Genomic DNA, 21,630 nt, shown 5'->3' with positions numbered 1-21,630 from the left:
CTTGTACGCTACTAGAGTATTAGTGGAAGTAGATAGTTAACTTGGCTATGATGGTTGTCAACGTGGAAGTTCAGTACTCTATATGTGGATCAGACCTGTTACTTTGCTCTGAATGTTGAACTTTCCGTTTGAACATATGGAATGGGCTGTTATTTTTTAAATGGGTTGTATTTGTCCTCCACGGGTTTAGAGGCTGACTTGTGGGCCTACCAAGTTGACGCGTACACAACCAGGAGATGATTGTACGTGGAGAGGATGACAGCAGGGACCCGCCAAGGTCATGGCAGTACGCAAGCAAAGTGCCTCCTTATTTCAATCCAATAAAAAAAATGGCTCCTCGTAATGGATTTCTGACATCTGGGTCCCATGCCATTGTCAACGTAGTCAATAAACGAGAGAGTTGCACAACGAGCGGCTGACATCAGGGACCCAGCAGCTCGCCCAGTTATTTTTGTTTTGGGTTAATTTGGTAAATGCCACTCCAAATCTGGTGTTTCTAAGAAATGCCATTGCAATTTCCAAACTTTGAAAAATGCCATTTCATGCCATCCCCAGTGGCATTTTTCGAAGTCTGGAGTGGCGTTTTTCAAAGTTTGCAAATTGCTGCGTCGTTTTCCGAAGTTTGCAAAAATTGCAGTGGCATTTTTCAAAGTTTGGAAATTGCAGTGGCATTTTTATGAATCGCCATATTTGTTGTGGCATTTATCTAATTTGTTTTTGAGACGGAAGCAGGGTGTCAACTGGGCTATGCGGGGCACTCTGGCATGTCTAGACAACCTTCTCTTTTATGTTTACCACAGGCCAGCCCAGTAGTTTTTTTTCTTTCTGAAAATGGCTAGCCCAGTTTTTTGTGATTTGCCAAGTAAGTCGCTTTCTCAGGCCTATTGGGCTGCAAATCTTTCAAGACGAGGAGAGCTTCATTCGGCTGGACGAGAAAATGGCCTATCAGTAATGAGAAATGGGTTGTACATTTTTAAAACACATCAAACCGGCAATTACTTTCAAATTTCTTTTTTTCATTTCAAGATTTTAAATTGCATTAATTTTTATGCTTGGACAATTTGTTGGATTTTATATTGACATACATTTATTTTTAAAATCAGTTTGAATGTGACTCGAAATTTCGGGATTAAAAACAGTTCGGACTGCACCGAAATATGCAACATTTCGTATAATTTTTTAACCGTGGCCACAATATGGGCTGTAATGCTAACAAAAAGAATACGGGCTCCAAAAAAAACCTTCAGAATTAGCAAATGGGCTGTAAATTATTAGAAATAATGGCAGATGGGTTGTATGCTGTTTTCCACAGATTTGAGGCTTTCCTAAAAAAAAGGTTGACGCACAAGCAGTGACTGTTGGATGTCCATCCAACGGCCGTCGTGCTTCTTCAATCCCCGCTCTTCCTGCTCTAGCCGCTCAAACAAGCGCCGGCGGGACTGCCTGCTCCCTCCTCCCCGCGGTCGGCTATGCTGCCGCGCAGGCTTCACCGCCCCACCGTACTCCCATCGCTGGCCTAGCCATCTCTCTACTCACCCACACCTGTTGTTATTCTCCGGCGACGGCAGACGAACCAGTAAACCCTCGTATGGTCGTACTCCCCTCGGCGTGGGAAACAACTGCCGAGTCTTCCCTGCCTCCGTGTCGTTCCCTTCCTAGGCCTCGCCGTCGTCCACCGCCCTGGTGCTCCCGGCGCGGCCTGGTCAATGTGGTCAACGACCAACATGCATCTGAAGTGGACTGTACGTGGAGAGGCTGACAGATGGGTCCACGGCCGCACGCAAGGAAATGCCTCCTTATTACGCGCAAAATAATGATTCCTCCACCTGACATCTGGGACCCACCGAAAGGGCCTCTGTATTTCGCGAAAAAAACGTTACCGCCGCTGACAGCTCGGACCCACCAGCTATATCTTCGCACGCAAGGAAGTGCGTCCTTATTACGCACAAAAAAATGAATACTCCCCCTGCTAGCTGGGACCCAGTATAGTCGCAGGCTGACTTGTGGGCCTACTAAGTTGACGGGGACAGAGGGCTTTGTCAACTTAGTCAATATGCACGACTCTAGCTCCAGTGACCGTATGATGTCCATCCAATGGCCGTAGTGCTTCTTCAACCTCTGGTCTTGTTGCTCCAGCCGCCCAAAGCAGCGCCGGTCGTGCCGCATGCTCCTGCCTCCCATGGCCGGCTGTGCTGCCGCGGAGAACTCACCGCCCCCTACTATTCCCACCGCTGGCCAGGCCCTGCGGCGACGGCAGCCTCACACCACAGCCGAACCAGTGAACCCTCGTACTCCTCTCCGCGCGGGCTTCCACTGCCGCGTCTTCCCCGGCTCCGCGTCATCCCCTTCCTAGGCCTCGCCATCGTCCACCGCCCTGGTGCTCTCGGCGCGGCCTGGTCAACGTGGTCAAGGAACGGCTTCCATCGGACGTGGACTGTACATGGAGAGGCTGACAGCTGGGTCCACAGCCGCAGCAAGGATGTGCCTCCTTATTACGCGCAAAATAATTATTCCTCCACCTAACAACGGGGACCCACCGGATGGGCCACCGTATTTCGCAAAAAAACGTTTCCCCCTGACTGCGGGGACCCACTAGCTACATCTTCGCACGCAAGGAAGTGCGTCCGGGCAACAACAAAAAACGATTCGCCCCCTGACTGGTGGGACCTACCAGCTACATCTTCGCAGGCAAGGAAGTGCTTGACAGTCGGGACCCACCTGGTCGAAGCGTACGTACCATTGTTATTCTGGTCGCGAACGTGTACGTACATACTGGTCGATGTAGAGGCGCGCACGTGTCGTAGTAGAGGCGCGCACGTAGCATGTACACGTACGTACATCGGCCAGTGTGCAAGAAAGAAAATACAGCCATGTACGTACATATGGGCAAGGTCTCGAACGCCTACTCGCGCATACGTACGGCCAGGGCTCGTGTACATGGATGGGTCGGAACAGAGAAACAGCGTCATCGTCGTGTTCATGGGGAGCCAACCGGCTGGGTCGGAACGGATTGCGTCGTCGTGTTCATCGGGAGGGCTTGGACGGAACAGCTGATGGAAACGAGGCCTGGCGTACCGCAGAACGGAGGAAACGGCCTTGTGTTCGACCGGCCACGTTTGAAATGGGATCCTGTTCATCGGGAGGGGTCCGGCGTACCGCAAAACGGAGGAAACGGACCTCCTATGGTCGAAATGGGGGTCCTGTTGATCGGGAGGGGTGTGGCGTACCGCAAAACGGTGGAAACAGACTTGTGTTGGAGCGCTACGGTCGAAACGGGGGTCCTGTTCATCGGGAGGGGTGTGGCGTACCGCAAAACGGGACTCCACAGGATACTGTTCATCTCCACCGTCGACCCCCTCCAGCCTCCACGGGCTACTGTTCATCCACCGTCGACCTCCTCCAGCCTCCACCTGCGACTGTTCATCCACGGGCTCCTGTTCATCCAGCCTCCACCACGCGCTACTCCACCGGCTACTGTTCAACCAGCCATCTCCACGGGCTCCTGTTCAACCACCCCTACACGGGCCACTGTTCATCCAGCCCTCCACCGTCTACTGTTCATTCTGCCCTCCACGTGGTGGTCCTGTTCATCCTGCCCTCCACGGGGTCCTGTTCATCCAGCCCCAACCGGCTCGATCGATCGGGGTCCTGTTCATCCAGAGGCAACACCACGGGGTCCTGTTCATCCACCCCCACCGGGAACTGTTCATCCAAACCCCCCCAGCAACGCTCACTGTTCATCCAGAGGCAGCATCGATCGGCTTCAGTTAGCAGCAGTAGCGAAGGAATCGCTCGATCCTTTAGGATTGACAAAACCTTCTTGTTGCATCATATACAACTATTCTTTAAGAAATCCATTAAGGAATATAGTTTTGACATACATTTGCCAGATTTCATAAAATGTGGCAATTGCTAACATGATTCGGATAGACTTAAGCATCGCTACGAGTGAGAAAATCTTACCGTAGTCAACACCTTGAACTTGCCGAAAACCTTTTGCGACAATTCGAGCTTTGTAGATAGTAACACTACTATCAGCGTCCGTCTTCCTCTTGAAGATCCATTTATTCTCAATGGCTCGCCGATCATCGGGCAAGTCAATCAAAGTCCATACTTTATTCTCATACATGGATCCAATCTCAGAATCTGGGCTCAAGCTATTTCGCGGAATCTGGGCTCATCATCGCTTCCTGATAGTTCGTTAATGTCGCTTGAAGCTAGGTCGGTATTTCCCCAAAGAGGAAGGGATGATGCAGCATAGTGGTGGTAGGTATTTCCCTCAGATATGAAACCAAGGTTATCTAACTAGTAGGGGAACTAAGCAACACAACCTAAACAACCCCTGCACACAAATAACAACCACTCGCAACCCGACATGTTAAAGGGGTTGTCAATCCCTTTCGGGGTACGACGCCAGAAATGGTGCGTGGACGGGAGAAAATTGTAAGAGATTAAATAAATCGATCACGAATAAATAAAAGTGCGGCAAGATATTTTTGTATTTTTGGTTTAATAGATCTGAAAATAAAAGCAAGGAAAAAGTAGATCGCAAGCAAATATATGAGAAAGAAGACCCGGAGGCCGTAGGTTTCACTAGTTGCTTCTCTTGAGTAAGATAGCAAACGGTGGGTAAAAAAATTACTGTTGGGCAATTGATATAACCTGAAATAATTATGACGATATCCAGGCAATGATAAATACATAGGCATCACGTCCAAGATTAGTAGACCGACTCCTGCCTGCATCTACTACTATTACTCCACACATCAACCGCTATCCAGCATGCATCTAGTGTATTAAGTTCATGGAAAAACAGATTAATGCAATAAGAACAATGACATGATGTAGACAAGATCCGTTTATCTATATGGCAGTAGATATATATCTCGTCTTTTTATCCTTAGTAGCAACGATACATACATGTCGGTTCCCTTTCTGTCACTTGGATCCAGCACCGTAAGATCGAACCCACTACCGGAACCTCTTCCCATTGCAAGATAAATAGATCAAGTTGGCCAAACAAAACCCAAATATCGGAGAAGAAATACGAGGCTATAAGAGATCATGCATATAAGAGATCAAAGAAACTCAAATAACTTTCATGGATATAAAAAGATATGACTGATCATAAACTCAAAGTTCATCAGATCCCAACAAACACACTGCAAAAAGAGTTACATCATATGGATCTCCAAGAGACCATTGTATTGAGAATTCAGCGAGAGAGAGAAAGCCATCTAGCTACTAACTACGGACCCGAAGGTCTACAAAGAACTACTCACGCATCATCGGAGAGGCACCAATGGAGGTGGTGAACCCCATCCGAGATGATGTCTAGATTGGATCTGGTGGTTCTAGACTCTGCGGCGGCTGGATGAATATTTCATCGACTCCCCTAGGGTTTGTGGAATATTGGGTATTTATAGAGCAAAGAGGCGGTCCGGGGGGCACCCGAGGTGGGCACAACCCACCAGGGCGTGCCTGGGCCTCCTGGCGCGCCCTGGTGGGTTGTCCCCTCCTCGGGACTCCCCCCAGGTGCTACCAGGGCCCAACTTCTTCCTTCTGGTCCATAAAAAATCTCCGTAAAGTTTTGTAGCATTTGGACTCCGTTTGATAAGGATTTTCTGTGATGTAAAAAACATGAAAAAAACATCAACTGACACTTGGCACTATGTCAATAGGTTAGTACCAAAAATGATATAAAATGACTATAAAATGATTATAAAACATCCAATATTGATAATAAAACAGCATGGAACAATACAAAGTTATAGATACGTTGGAGACGTATCAGCATCCCCAAGCTTAACTCGTGCTCGTCCTCGAGTAGTTAAGTGATAAAAACAGAATTTTTGATGTGGAGTGTTGTCTATCATGTCATATCATATTCTTTTCTTTTTAGCATGGACATTTGGACTTTTATGTGATTCAGAGCAATATTCTAGTTTTTACATAATAATTTAGATGCTCAAGCATATCAACAAGCAACCATGTCTTTCACAATATCAACGCTAAAATAAGTTATCCCTAGCCCATCATGCCCAAACATTGATCCATTCATGAAACACACTCGAATATTAACTACACCCAATACTTAAGTACGATCATATTGCCTCCTAGTTGGTGCTTTTTATAAGAGAAGATGGAGACTCAAAGTTCAAAAAAATGCATAAAGTAAAAGAAAGGCCCTTCGCAGAGGGAAGTAGGGATTTGTAGAGGTGCCAGAGCTCAAAGTGAAAAACTTAGAGATAAAAATTTTTGGGAGGTGTATCCATCCCACCAACGAAAACGACTTAGAGTTCCCAACACTTTCCATGCTAGATATGCCATAGGCGGTTCCCAAACAGAAAATAAAGTTTATGCCTTTTTCCACCATACTTTCACTTTCCATGGCTAACCGTATCCATGGGTGCCCTCCATACCAACACTTTCCAAGAAATTTATTTTGACAACATAAAGTAAATTCAATTTTTTTGCATTTCGGGACTGGGCATCCCTAATACCTTTGCCTTATTCTTGTGCAATGACAAGTGAATAAACACTCATCTTGAGAATAACACATCTAGCATGGAAAATATTATCCACCTGTTACCGTTCCGCGAGCGAAACAAACACACAAAAGAGAATTTTATTTTGAAAATTAGAGATGGCACATGCAAATTTTCATAGAACGGCAAAAGAATACCGCATATAGGTAGATATAGTGGACTCATGTGGCAAAACTGGTTTAAAGGATTTTGGATGCACAAGTAGAGGTCATACTTAGTGCAAAATGAAGGCTAGCAAAAGATTGGGAAGCGACTAACCAAGAAACGAATAATCTCATAAGCAAGCATTAAGCATAATTAACACCGAATACTGCACCACAAGTAGGATATAATTTTCATTGCATGACTATTGACTTTCGTGCATGCATAGGGAATCACAAACCTTAACACCAATATTCTTAGCAGAGCACAATTACCCACCAAAATAACTCACATATCACATCATCATATGTCAAAACTATTATTAAGAATCAAGTTTATTTTGTCCAATGATCTTCATGACATTTTTTCTTTATCCTTCTTGGATATCTATCACTTTGGAACTAATTTTCATGTGTTGCTTTTCATAAGCTCAAACAAATATAAGTGAAGATCATGAGCATAACAAAATTTCTTTCTCTCAAAATAATTTAAGTGAAGTAAGAGAGAATTTCTTCAAAATTTTACTAACTCTCAAACAAATCTAAGTGAAGCAAGATAGCATTTTCTTCAAAAATACTAAGCACACCGTCCTCAAAAAGATATAAGTGAAGCACTAGAGCAAGTCCATTGCTCATAAAAATTTAAGTGAAGCATAGAGAGCAATTCTAACAAGTCATGACATAATTTTGGCTCTCTCAAATAGGTGTGTCCAACAAGGATTGATGACTTAAAACACAAAATAAAACAAGCAAAGACTCATATCATACAAGACGCTCCAAGCAAAACACATATCATGTGACGAATAAAAATATAGTCTCAAGTAAAATACCGTTGGTCGTTAGAAGAAAGAGGGGATGCCACTCGGGGGCATCCCCAAGCTTAGTTGGTTGCTCATCCTTGGATAATAGCTTGGGATGTCGGGATCCCCGAGCTTAGGCTCTTCTATCCTTCTTTCATCCATCGTAAGATAACCCAAAACTTGAAAACTTCAATCACACAAAACTCAACAAAACCTTCGTGAGATCCGCTAGTGTAAGAAAGTAAACCGCTACTATAAGTGCTGTATCAAACCAATTCATATTTTGTTTTTCTATTATATCTACTGTATTCCAACTTTTCTATGGAAAAAATGTCGGCGTTCTGGGAACGGGGGTCCCCAGACTTGCCTGCCTGCGGCCCACAGCGTGGCTTAGCCAGCAGGCCGTACGGCCCATCTTCATCAACAAGGCATCCAAGACCCTCGCGAGTGTCCAAGCCTCGCGAGGCAGAGGACGCAAGACCTCCTCTGGAGTGGCCTCGTGAAACCTCACGAAGCTCTCGTGACGTGAGCCATGATGCACGACAACAGGCGGGCGTCAGGCGGTCTCCAGCGCGCACAGCGTCCTCATTTCATCTTTGGTGCTAAAGAGGCCAGCGCAGGCGAGGAGTACCGAGGCATCAAGCAAAGGTTGCTATATTGGTGCAACGAGACCAAGACCAGGAGGACGGCAAGATAGAGGTCATTGTGGAGCCCAAGACGGCGTCACGACAGAGCTTTTGGCAGGCGAAGACCACTTTTGTCAGGATAGCTTGTACTAGCTGTCCCCTTCAAATTTGCCCGCCGTTGTTGGCTCCCTTCTCGCTCGATATTTGGGAAGAGGACCAGGGCCTATATGAGTAGAGCTAGCCACCACAGTAGGGGCATCGAGCAATTCACCCAGCTCTCACCCACACAAGTTAGCCAGGCACAAGAACACCTCAACCTCAGGAGGCGGTTCTTCCCTTGTACTATTCATCATCAGCCCAAGAGGCAATCCACCACCACCACACTGGAGTAGGATATTACACCACATCGGTGGCCCGAACCAGTATAAACCTCATGTCCTTTTGTGTTGCGAGTTCGTCGAGTTCGTCTGCGAGATCTTACCGAGCTAGGGCGTAGATCGGTAGGAGGGAAAGACTTCGCGCGCACCCCAGTGTTCGAACCTTAAGGGTTTGCCGGAACCCCACATCCGACATTTGGCGCGCCAGGTAGGGGTGCGCCGTAGCTTCCCTTCCATCAGTTCGTCGCTTCGTCGTCTCCATGGTGGACGCTCGCCGTGCTCAGGCTGAGCGTCGGGCTGCCCTCACCGCCCGCGTTGCTCAGACGGCTCCCGTCGGCGGGCCACCTCGTCGTTCTCCGTCTCCTGCTGCCAACGCTGCCACCGGCCCAGCGGGGAACGAGCAGCAGGCGTCCTCGCTGCATCCTTCAGTGCGAAAGGACAGCCGCACCGCCACTCCATCGTTGACCCCTGCCGGTTCTTCGTCTCACGCGTGCCGCGCTCCCCTGGAGGCGCGGGCAGCGCTCCTCGCGGCGAACGAGCTCCTGCGCTATCGCCCCGTCGACGACCTCTATGAAGAGTGGCTCGACCGCGTCGCCGAGCTCGTCCACGCCGCAGGGGGCTCTCTGGTGCTGTCCCTCTCTCTACCTCCCCCTCAACCAGCCGCGGGCGACGGGGCTCATGGCGTGGCTCCACCACCTCAGCCCCAAGACGGCGCCTTGGCACCAAGGCGCGCGGCTTCGTGGCGTGATCCGCCGCGCCCGGCGCCCGCTTGCGAAGAGAGAAGCTGCCAAGAAATCCCGCGGCCGCGAGAAGCTGCACCTGCCCTCCCCACGCCACCTCGTCAAGACCGCGCGCCGCCTGCAGCGGCGCAACGCGGACCTCATCAAGACCAAGCTCCACCTCCGAAGCGGGCCCCGGCAACCACGGCCGTGTGCCACGCCTTCACCCCCGAGCTTCACCTGGCCAGGCAAGTTCAAGCCGGATCTGCCTCCTTGCTACGACGGCACCGCCGACCCGGCGGAGTTCCTGCAGCTCTATGAGCTGAGCATCAAAGCGGCCAACGGGGATGAAAAGGTCATGGCGAATTGGTTTCCCATGGCTCTCAAGGATGGGGCTCGCTCCTGGCTCCTGAACCTGCAGCACGGCTCGATCTCCTCCTGGGACGAGATGCGCGACCGCTTCGTCGCCAACTTCCAGGGCACTCGCGACCGCCCATCGGCCACGGGTGATCTATGCCGCATCAAGCAACGACCAGGAGAGACCCTCCAGAAGTACATCCAGCGCTTCAACAACACCCGCCTCAAGATCCCCAAGGTCACGGACGAGGCCATGATCTCCGCGATTTCTGACGGCGTCCGCGACGTCAAGATGAAGGAAGAGCTCGCCATGCACGAGGAGCTCTGCACATCTCAGGAGTTGTTCAACCTGGCGACCAAGTGCGCAAGAGCCGAGGAGGGGCGCCTCTCTCTCGTTGAGCTGCCAGCCATGGGCGCGGAGGAGAAGAAGGCCAAGGCCAAGGACGTGAAGCGCAAGGAGGCAGTGGTGCTCGCAGCGGAGCCCGACACCAAGCGGGGCAAAGATCAGCCCGAGTCATCCAAGAACAGCCGGCCGTTCTGTGCCTTCCACAACCTGAACACCCACAACACCAGCGACTGTCAAGAGCTCAGAGCCATACGGGAGCTGAGGAGGGGCGCCTCTCTCTCCTTGAGCTGCCAGCCATGGGCGCGGAGAAGAAGAAGGCCAAGGCCAAGGCGTGAAGCGCAAGGAGGCAGTGGTGCTCGCAGCGGAGCCCGGCACCAAGCGGGGCAGAGATCAGCCCGAGTCATCCAAGAACAGCCGGCCGTTCTGCGCCTTCCACAACCCGAACACCCACAACACCAGCGACTGTCAAGAGCTCAGAGCCATACGGGAAGGACGCTATGGTCGATGCCCCGAGCGCAACGACCGGGGCTACGGCCGCGGAGGAGGACGTGGAGGCGGGCGCTGGGACGACCGTGGCCCGCGCCAGGAGTGGTGCGACCGGCCTCGTGAGGACCGCTGGCAGGACCAACCTCGTGAGGGCGCTTGGAGGGACCCGCCTCATGAGGATCGCCCCCAGGGCAACACCGGTCTTCCCCCGCTGCCACCACCAAGAAGGAACGACGACCACCACCAGGACGAGGGGGCTGGGGGCTTCCAGGAGCCGCGTGCGATCGCCTGCATCTTGGGCGGCGCCCAGGCCCCAGCCTCTCAACGCATCTTCAAACAGTTCGCTCGCGAGGTGAATGTGGTGCTCCCCAAGCTCGAAGCCACGTGCCCGCTCAGGTGGTCCCAGTGTGCCATCACTTTCAACTCGGCAGATCAGCTCAAGTGCGCAGCCACCGCTGGCGCCCTCCCCATGCTGTGTTCCCCAGTCATTAGCAATGTGCAAGTCACCAAGACCCTCATCAACGGCGGCGCAGGGCTCAACGTCCTGTCCGTCGACACGTTCGACAACCTCCAGGTGCCCTATGAACAGCTCCAGCCCACCAAGCCTTTCTCAGGAGTGACCGACGGTTCCACCACACCGATAGGGCAGGTCCGCCTGCCTGTCACCTTCGGGGAGCGCAAGAACTACCGCACCGAGCTCATCGACTTCGACGTCGCGCATATCCGCCTGCCGTACAATGCCATCCTCGGGTATCCGGCCCTGGCCAAGTTCATGGCAGTCACTCATCACGGCTACAACGTTCTCAAGATGCCAGGAAGCGGAGGAATCATCACGGTCCCGTGTGAAGAGAGGGATGCGGTGTGCTCCCTCGAGTGCGCCTTTCAGGCCGCAGCAATCAACGACCCCGACAACAGAAATGAAGGCCCTCCAGAGGCCATCCCCAAGAAGAAGAAGCTGCACCGCGCAGGACCTCAGGAGGATGGCAACGCGGCAGGAGCCTCATCAGGATCAGCGCCCGCTCCAAGGGCGCTTCCCTCCATCGCATAGGAAATCGCGCCCGGCGCCCTCCTCAGGCAGGGCTCGGGGGCTCTTTTCTGGAGGGCCTCTGACCTTGCCAAGCTCACGAGGGAGGCGCTTGGGCACCACTTGGAAGCGTGCTTCGCGACACACGTTCCTTAGGAGAGCACAAGGCAAGGAGTGCCCACCACTCAGGAGTTCATCACCAAGACCACGCAGGAACTGCAAGATGCAAGGGCCATGTGCGGCGACAGTCGCTCACGAGGCGCAGCTCCGCATCCTGGCGAGGATGCTGGGTTGCGTGTCTGCATCGATGTCCCCGGGCTCAATAGGGCCGCATCTCAGGAGCGCTTCTGGCCATCGCGTGTGGGCCGCTGCGAGGGCCTACCACACAGCTACGTTTGCATGCCCTTCGGCTTGCCGAGCGTGGCGTCGGCCTACCAGCACAACATGCGGCGTGTCCTGGCGGCTCAGGAGGCCAGGTACCACGCCGTCCTGGAGGAGATGGAGACGGTCTTCAGGGAACCTCCCGAGCCCCAAGAGCCTCCCGAGGCTCAGGGTCCCGGTGGCTCATGAGGAGTCGTTTCTTCAACGCACGCCTTCAGCTGCCCTAGCTCTACCTCGTCTACAGAACCAGGTGACATCTTCCAAGCTCGTTTAAGCTGGGAGCGCCCCTCGGGCTGCATTATTCCCAGGCCACATGGATCTGTCCCTGTGGCATGTATCCCTTTTGCTTATGTCTTTAGCTTACTTTGTTGGGGGCGCCCCTCGGGCTGTATCATCCCCAAGCCGCTCGGGCCAGACCCGGTGGCATGTATCTTCCTGCATTTATCCAAGTTGATTTGCTCTCCATGCTTAACCCGCCAACTGCTATCGCCTGCACGATCATCGCCTCCCCCGGGGCCTCCACACAGGAACGGCGCTGGTGCATGGGTCCGTCCCTGCCACGCCGACAAATCTAAGCGGTCGTGCTCTGGCTCGTGGCACGCCCCGCGCACGTCACCTCACCAGGTCCTCAGTGCCTTCACCTCTTCCAGAGCAACCAGCGGCAGGCTGACAACTGTAACGGCAAACCGTGTTTCTTCTTGTGCCAGTTCACAAGGATCCTGCAAGAAGGATAGCAGGCGGCACCGCGAGTCTCCTTTTCTCTCGTGCAATTCTCTCGCGCGTTAAAAGGGGGGCTCCTGAGCATCGTGACTCAGGAGCTCTTACTGGCTCTCCAGCCCTCACCCCTGACCTTGACCATGGCATTGCGACCTGGCATCCCAGCGGCGGCTGAGCTCGCTCGAGGGCCGGACCTGAGGAAGTAGAGCACTAAGGAGAGCATGAGGGAAGGGAAACTCGTATGGGCCGGTCTAGCTATGCCGCACAACCAGGCGCGCAGCTCTGGCGCAACGTCAGGAGTCACCACGAAATCAACAAGATAAGTCCTGCACTCGGATCGGCTAAATGTTTGGGCCTAATGGACACTCACGCCTTGCCGCAACCCCGTTGCGGCCACGTCGACTTGCTTTCTCGCCTTACCACGGCTGCTTGAGCACTAAGGGGGACCTCCCGAGCATCGCGCCTCAGGGGCTCTTACTGGACCTCGGGCCGCACACCTCCTGGCCTTGACCACGGCACGCGACCTAGCATACCAGCGACGGCTGTAGCCTACCTGGGGACTAGGACCTGTCAGCGTAGAGCAATAAGCTATCACAAGGAAAGAAAGGGGGGACCGAGCCTTAGCGGGACATGAGCTCACCAAGTTTTCATAACAGGGAAGATAAGAACAAAAGGCATTACAGACCCTTACATGCCCCCACGGGGTGATTCATGGTTCTTCGCAGGAAACAAAAGCTGATACTAAGGAGAATCCAATCTACATCCTTTCGTGGCGGGCGCCATCATCAACAGTGGGCCACGGGAGGCCCGCGCCAACCCCATCCAGATCAGCGGCGGCGGCGGCCGGACGCCGCAGCTCTGCTCCGGGTGCGGCGCGAGCTCGGGGGCACGTAGCTGTAATCGCTCGTCTCCGGAGTCTCGTAAAGCTCTGGAGGGCTGCTGGACTCCCAAGGGCTACTGTCGCTGGAGTAGCCTCGAGCGGAGTGCGCGTCGGCCTGGCGCTCCTCTCCGGGGCAGCACTCCAGGCGACGGCCCTCGGTGTCGAAGACCTTGAAGAAGAGCGTGGAAGCGCCGTCGTACTCAAAGTGGATCGCGAGGGAGCCCCTCGCACGGCAGATCCGTGCGACCTCCCACCAGCCACGGGTCATGAAGATCTTGCCGGTGGGAACCGCTTCGAGCTCCGCTCCGGTCGCTGGAGCGCTGGAGTCGGCGTGCTGCAACCAGAGCTCGAGAGGCCCCCTCGGCGGCATCACGTCCAAGAAGAACCGTGGGAAGCGGATCCAAGAGCTTGGAGGCATCGGCGCCCACAGCACCAACTCGCGCGAGGAGTCAACGGCGTGGATCCCAGGGGCGACGGCACGCATCGCCGTGGCGTGCCGACCCCGGACTTGGCGCGGGCGGCGCTGCTCTTCACTCCGTCCTCCCGAGCCCTCAGCTCAGGCGTACAAGGGTAGCGGGTACCCCGGAGGAGGCCGCTTGCACCAGGGCCTCGTCACCACCTGCATCGCCGCTTCATCACGGCGATGGATCGACCTCTTCTTCGGCGGAAGTGGCCCCGGATCATCACGGGGAGCCTTTCCTTTCTCTTCGGCTAAAAACCTTCTGATAGGCGCCATTGTTGTCAGCAGTGGAGCGAGGAGGAAGGAGCAAGCAAGCGGGGAAGAGATGGGCAACGGGGGCTCCGCCCGCCTCCCCATTTATAGCAAGAGAAGGCCAACCAGCGTCTCCCACGACCACAGGTAATGATGGTGTTCCTTGCATGTCGCAGGGACTTGTCGAGTCGTGCAGCTGCCGAGGCAGCGTGGGGAAGCGAAGACACCCACGCCCAATCAACCGCCACGCGTCAACCGAGGCCGCAGGCTTTTGGGGCCCACGGTGCTCCGAACTTGACCCCTTGCTTCGCCGCAAAGCCAAGGCCGAGCGCACCTTGGGCCCGGGGGCTACTGTCGGCATTCTGGGAACGGGGGTCCCCAGACTTGCCTGCCTGCGGCCCACAGCGTGGCTTAGCCAGCAGGCCGTACGGGCCATCTTCATCAACAAGGCATCCAAGACCCTCGCGAGGGTCCAAACCTCGCGAGGCGGACGACGCAAGCCTCCTCTGGAGTGGCCTTGCCAGACAGGCTCACGAGGAGCGGAGATATCAAGGCGGGGCAAACCTCACGAAGCTCTCGTGACGTGAGCCATGACGCACGACAACAGGCAGGCACCAGCGCGCGCAGTGTCCTCATTTCCTCTTTGGTGCTAAAGAGGCCAACGCAGGCGAGGAGTACTGAGGCATCAGGCAAAGGTTGCTATATTGGTGCAACGAGACCAAGACTAGGAGGACGGCGAGACGGAGGTCATTGTGGAGCCCAAGACGGCGTCACCACAGAGCTTTTGGCAGGCGAAGACCACTTTTGTCAGGATAGCTTGTACTAGCTGCCCCCCTTCAAATTTGCCCGCCGTTGTTGGCTCCCTTCCCGCTCGATATTTGGGAAGAGGACCAGGGCCTATATAAGTAGAGCTAGCCACCACAGTAGGGGCATCGAGCAATTGACCCAGCTCTCACCCACACAAGTTAGCCAGGCACAAGAACACCTCAACCTCAGGAGGCGGTTCTTCCCTTGTAATGTTCATCATCAGCCCAAGAGGCAATCCACCACCACCACACTGGAGTAGGGTATTACTCCACATCGGTGGTCCGAACCAGTATAAACCTCGTGTCCTTCTGTGTTGCGAGTTCGTCGAGTTCGTCCGCGAGATCTTAGCGAGCTAGGGCGTAGATCGGTAGGAGGGAAAGACTTCGCGTGCACCCCAGTGTTCGAACCTTAAGGGTTTGCCGGAACCCCACATCCGACAAAAAACTCATCAAAGAAAACCATAGAGCCATCAAAATAAGCACACTACACAAAGAAAACAAAATCTGTCAAAATAGAATAGTCTGTAGCAATCTGACTTGAACGAAAACTTCTTGAACTCCAAAAATTCTGAACAAATAGGAAGACCTGAGCAATTTGTATATTAATATTCTTCAAAAATAATCAGGGAAAAAGCTCTTTATGAATAAAAATGAGAATTAGTTTTGTGAGCGCAAAGTTTCTATCTTTTTCAGCAAGATCAAACAACTATCACCCAAGAAGATCCTATCGGTTCTACTTGGCACAAACACTAACTAAAACACAAAAAACACAATCATAACAGTAGCATAATTGTGTTAACACTCAAAAACAGAAAGCAAAAAGCAAAAATAAAATTTATTCATTGGGTTGCCTCCCAATAAGCGTTATAGTTTTACGCCCTTAACTAGGCATAAGGCAAGGATCTAAGTATTGTCATCTTTGGTTCGAGATCCATAATATGCCCTCATGTTAGATTCATAAGGTGGCTTAATGCTAGTTCTAGGAAAGTGTTCCATGCCCTTCCTCAAAGGAAATTGGAACTTAATATTGCCTTCTTTCATATCAATCACGGCACCGATATTGCGTAAAAACGGTCTACCAAGAATAATTGGACAAGACGGTTTGCAATCAATATCAAGAACAATAAAATCTATGGGCACATAATTCCTAGTTGCAAGAATAAGAACATCATTAATTCTTCCCATAGGATTTTTAATAGTAGAATCCGCCAAGTGCAAATTCAAAGAACATTCTTCAAGATTAGTAAGACCAAGCACATCACATAAAGATTTCGGAATTGCAGAAACACTAGCACCCAAGTCACACAAAGCAAAACACTCATATTTTTTATCTTGACTTTGATAGTAGGTTCCCATTCATCATGAAATTTTCTAGGAATTGAAACTTCTAATTCCAATTTTTCTTCAAAATATTTCATCATAGCATCAACAATATGTTTAGTAAAAGCTTTATTTTGTTCATAAGCATGGGGTGAATTTATCATGGATTACAACAAAGAAATACAATCAATCAAAGTGCAACTATCATAATTAAAGTCTTTGTAATCCAAAAGAGTGGGCACATCACTAGCTAAAGTTTTGACCTCTTGAAACCCACTTTCATCAATTTTATTAATAAGATTTTCACCCTCCGAAATATTGGGACACCTTCTACCTAAAGTTGACTCTTCTCCAGTCCATTTTTCATCATTCTTAACTTTACTAAACAAGGAATCATTGAAGAAACACCAATCATTTTAAGATCGTCATCATCTTTGCAAGAATAATCACTAGAAAAAGCTTTCTCTAAAAATTCTCTTTTAGCTCTAAGCATAGCAGTTCTTTTCTTACTTTCATCCATAGAAACATAAAGAACTTTAATTGATTCATCCACTTTAGGCACAAAAATTTTCATCTTGAGATTTTCCACATCATGAGTAATTCTATCAACACTTCTAGACAAATCATCAATCTTACTCAACTTTTCTTCTATGGAAGTGTTGAAAACTTTTTGTGTGTTGATAAATTCTTTAATATTATTCTCAAGATCAGAGGTGTTCTTATTATTATTATAAGATTGATTTCCATAGGAATTACCATAATTATTAGAGTAATTACTAGGAAAAGACCTAGGATTAAAATTACCTCTATAAGCATTGTTGTTGAAATTATTTCTAGAGATAAAATTCACATCAATGGCATCACTATTTTGCTCAATCAAAGTAGACAAAGGCATATCATTAAAATCAATAGGAGAACTTTTACTAGCAACCAATAACATAAGAGCATCAACTTTATCACTCAAAGAAGAAATTTCTTCAACTGAATTAACTTTTTTACTAGTAGGAGCTCTTTCGGTATGCCATTATGAATAATTTGCCATGATATTATCAAGAAATTTGTTGGCTGCACCCAAAGTAATTTCCATAAAAGTTCCACCCGCGGCGGAATCTAAAAGATTCGAGAAACAAAATTCAATCCCGCATAAATTTTTTGTATGATCATCCAAAGATTTAACCCATGAGTTGAGCAATTCCTTAGCATCATTTTCATTCTTTCCCAAGATTGTGCAACATGCTCATGTTCAAGTTGCTTGAAATTCATGATCTGGGTTCTAAGGGAAATAACTTTTGCGGGAGGAAAAAACTTAGTGATAAAAGCATCTTTGCACTTATTCCAAGAATCAGTACTATTACGAGGCAAAGAAGAGAACCAAATTTTTGCAGAATCACGCAAAGAGAATGGAAATAATTTCATCTTTACCACATCATTGTCCACATCTTTTTTCTTTTGCATATCGCACAATTCCACGAAGGTATTAAGATGGGACGCGACATCCTCCTTAGGAGTACCGGAAAATTGGTCTTTCAAAACAAGATTCAGCAAGCAGTATTAATATCACAAGTCTTCGTACTAGTGGCAGGAGGAGCAAGCGGAGTGCCAATAAAATCATTGTTGTTGGTACTTGAGAAATCACATAACTTGGTGTTCTCTTGAGTCATGATGACCACACAACAAGATCGCACTAAAAAACAGATCCGGTAAGAAAACGACGAACGAAAAAGAGAGGCGAATAAAATGGCAAATTTTGTGAAGTGGGGGAGAAAAAAAAGAGAGGCAAATAGCAAATAATGTAAATTGCGAGGAGATGAGATTTGTGATTAGGAACCTGGTATATATGTTGAAGATCCTCCGCGGCAACGGCGCCAGAAATTCCTTTTGATGTCGCTTGAAGCTACGTCGGTATTTCCCCAAAGACGAAGGGATGATGCAGCACAACGGCTGTAGGTATTTCCCTGAGATATGAAACCTAGGTTATCGAACCAGTAGGAGAACCAAGCAACACAACGTAAACAGCCCCTGCACACAAATAACAACCACTCGCAACCCGACGTGTTAAAGGGGTTATCAATCCCTTTCGGGGTACGGCCCCAGAAACGGTGCGTGGACGGGAGAAATTTTTAATAGATTAAATAAATAGATCACAAATAAATAAAAGTGCATCAAGATATTTTTGTATTTTTGGTTTAATAGATCTGAAAATAAAAGCAAGGAAAAAGTAGATCGCAAGCAAATATATGAGAAAGGAGACCCGGGGGCCGTAGGTTTCACTAGTGGTTCTCTCGAGAAAGATAGCAAACGGTGGGTAAACAAATTACTGTTGGGCAACTGATAGAACCTCAAATAATTGTGACGATATCCAGGCAATGATCAATACATAGGCATCACGTCCAAGATTCGTAGACCGACTCCTGCCTGCATCTACTACAATTACTCCACACATCGACCGCTATCCAGCATGCATCTAGTGTATTAAGTTCATGGAAAAACGGAGTAATGCAATAAGAACGATGAGATGATGTAGACAAGATCCGTTTATCTATATGGCGGTAGATATAGTTCTCATCTTTTTATCCTTAGTAGCAATGATACATACGTGTCGGTTCCCTTTCTCTCACTCGGATCGAGCACCGTAAGATCAAACCCACTACCGGGCACCTCTTCCCATTGCAAGATAAGTAGATCAAGTTGGCCAAACAAAACCCAAATACCAGAGAAGAAATATGAGGCTATAAGAGATCATGCATATAAGAGATCAAAGAAACTCAAATAACTTTCATGGATATAAAAAGATATGACTGATCATAAACTCAAAGTTCATTAGATCCCAACAAAAACATCGCAAAAAGAGTTACATCATATGGATCTCCAAGAGACCATTGTATTGAGAATTCAGCGAGAGAGAGAAAGCCATCTAGCTACTAACTACGGACCCGAAGGTTGACAAAGAACTACTCACGCATCATCGGAGAGGCACCAATGGAGGTGGTGAACCCCATCCGAGATGGCGTCTAGATTGGATCTGGTGGTTCTGGACTCTGCGGCAGCTGGATGAATATTTCGTCGGCTCCCCTAGGGTTTTTGGAATATTGGGGTATTTATAGAGCAAAGAGGCGGTCCGGGGGGCACCCGAGGTGGGTACAACCCACCAGGGCGCCCTTGGGCCTCCTGGCGCGCTCTGGTGGGTTGTCCCCTCCTCGGGACACCCCCCGGTGCTACCAGGGCCCGACTTCTTCCTTCTGGTCCATAAAAAATCTCCGTAAAGTTTCGTGGCATTTGGAGTCCGTTTGATAAGGATTTTCTGCGATGTGAAAAACATGGAAAAAACAGCAACCGGCACTTGGCACTATGTCAATAGGTTAGTACCAAAAAATGACTATAAAATGATTGTAATCCAAGATTGATAATAAAACAACATGGAACAATCAAAAATTATAGATACGTTGGAGACGTATCATTCGTAGGTTCATCATGGTCTAGTAACATGATTTCTAGAACAGGATTACTGTACCAGTCTAGTGCGGACCGTACTCTAGTTGACCTACGAGGTTCGGTAATAACTTGATATGAAGTTTCATGATCATCATCATTAGCTTCCTCATTAATTGGTGTAGGAATCACTGGAACTGATTTCTGTGATGAACTACTTTCCAATTCGGGAGAAGGTACAATTACCTCATCAAGTTCTACATTCTCCCACTCACTTATTTTGAGAGAAACTTCTTCTCTAGAAAGGATCCATTCTTAGCAATGAATATCTTGCCTTCGGATTTGTGATAGAAGGTGTACCCAACAGTTTCCTTTGGGTATCCTATGAGGACACATTTCTTCGATTTGGGTTTGAGCTTATCAGGTTGAAGCTTTTTCACATAAGCATCACAACCCCAAACTTTAAGAAACGACAGCTTAGGTTTCTTGCTAAACAACAGTTCATATGGTGTCGTCTCAACGGATTTAGATGGTTCCTATTTAACATGAATGCAGCTGTCTCTAATGCATAACCCAAAACTATAGTGGTAAATCGGTAAGAGACATCATAGATCGCACCATATCCAATAAAGTACGGTTACGACGTTCGGACACACCATTACGCTGTGGTGTTCCAGGTGGCGTGAGTTGTGAAACTATTTCACATTGTTTTATATGAAGGCTAAACTCGTAACTCGAATATTTACCTCTGTGATCAGAGCGTGGAAACTTTATTTTCTTGTTACGATGATTTTCCACTTCACTCTGAAATTCTTTGAACTTTTAAAATGTTTCAGACTTATGTTTCATTAAGTAGATATATCCATATCTGCTCAAATCATCTGTGAAGGTCAAAAAATAATGATACCCCCCGCGAGCCTCAACACTCATCGGACCGCATACATCTGTATGTATTATTTCCAATAAGTCAGTGGCTTGCTCCATTGTTCTGGAGAATGGAGTCTTAGTCATCTTGCCCGTGAGGCATGGTTCGCAAGCATCAAATGATTCATAATCAAGTGATTCCAAAAGTCCATCCGCATGGAGTTTCTTCATGCGCTTTACACCAATATGACCTAAACGGCAGTGCCACTAGTATGTTGCACTATCATTATCAACTTTGCATCTTTTGGCATCAATATCATGAATATGTGTATCACTACGATCGAGATTCAATAAATCATTCACCTTGGGTGTATGACCACAGAAGGTTTTATTCATGTAAACAGAATAACAATTATTATTTGACTTAAATGAATAATTGTATTGCAATAAACATGATCCAATCATATTATGCTCAACGCAAACACCAAATAACATTTATTTTAGGTTCAACACTAATCCCGAAGGTAATGGGAGTGTGCGATGGTGATCTTATCAACCTTGGAATCACTTCCAACACACATTGTCACCTCACCCTCAACTAGTCTCTGTTCATTTGGAACTCCTGTTTCAATTTACTAATCATAGCAACTGAACCAGTATCAAATACCCAGGGGCTACTATGAAACTAGTAAAGTACACATCAATAACATGTATATCATATATACTCTTGTTCACTTTGCCACCCTTCTTATCCGCCAAGTATTTGGGGCAGTTCTGCTTCTAGTGACCATTTCCTTTGTAGTAGAAGCACTCAGCTTCAGGCTTGGGTCTAGCTTTGGGCTTCTTCACGGGAGTGGCAACTTGCTTGCCATTCTTCTTGAAGTTCCCTTTATTTCGCTTGCCCTTTTACTTGAAACTAGTGGTCTTGTCAACCATCAACACTTGATGCTTTTCTTGATTTCTACCTTTGCCGATTTCAGCATCACGAAGAGCTCGGGGAATCTTTTTCGTCATCCCTTGCATGTTATAGTTCATCACGGAGTTTTAGTAACTTGGTGATTGTGACTAGAGAACTCTGTCAATCATTATCTTATATGG

The sequence above is a fragment of the Aegilops tauschii genome, chromosome 3 (assembly GCF_002575655.3).
Source record: "Aegilops tauschii subsp. strangulata cultivar AL8/78 chromosome 3, Aet v6.0, whole genome shotgun sequence".
NCBI classification, from domain to species: Eukaryota; Viridiplantae; Streptophyta; class Magnoliopsida; order Poales; family Poaceae; genus Aegilops; species Aegilops tauschii.
Note: the sequence above shows the minus strand (reverse complement) of the source record.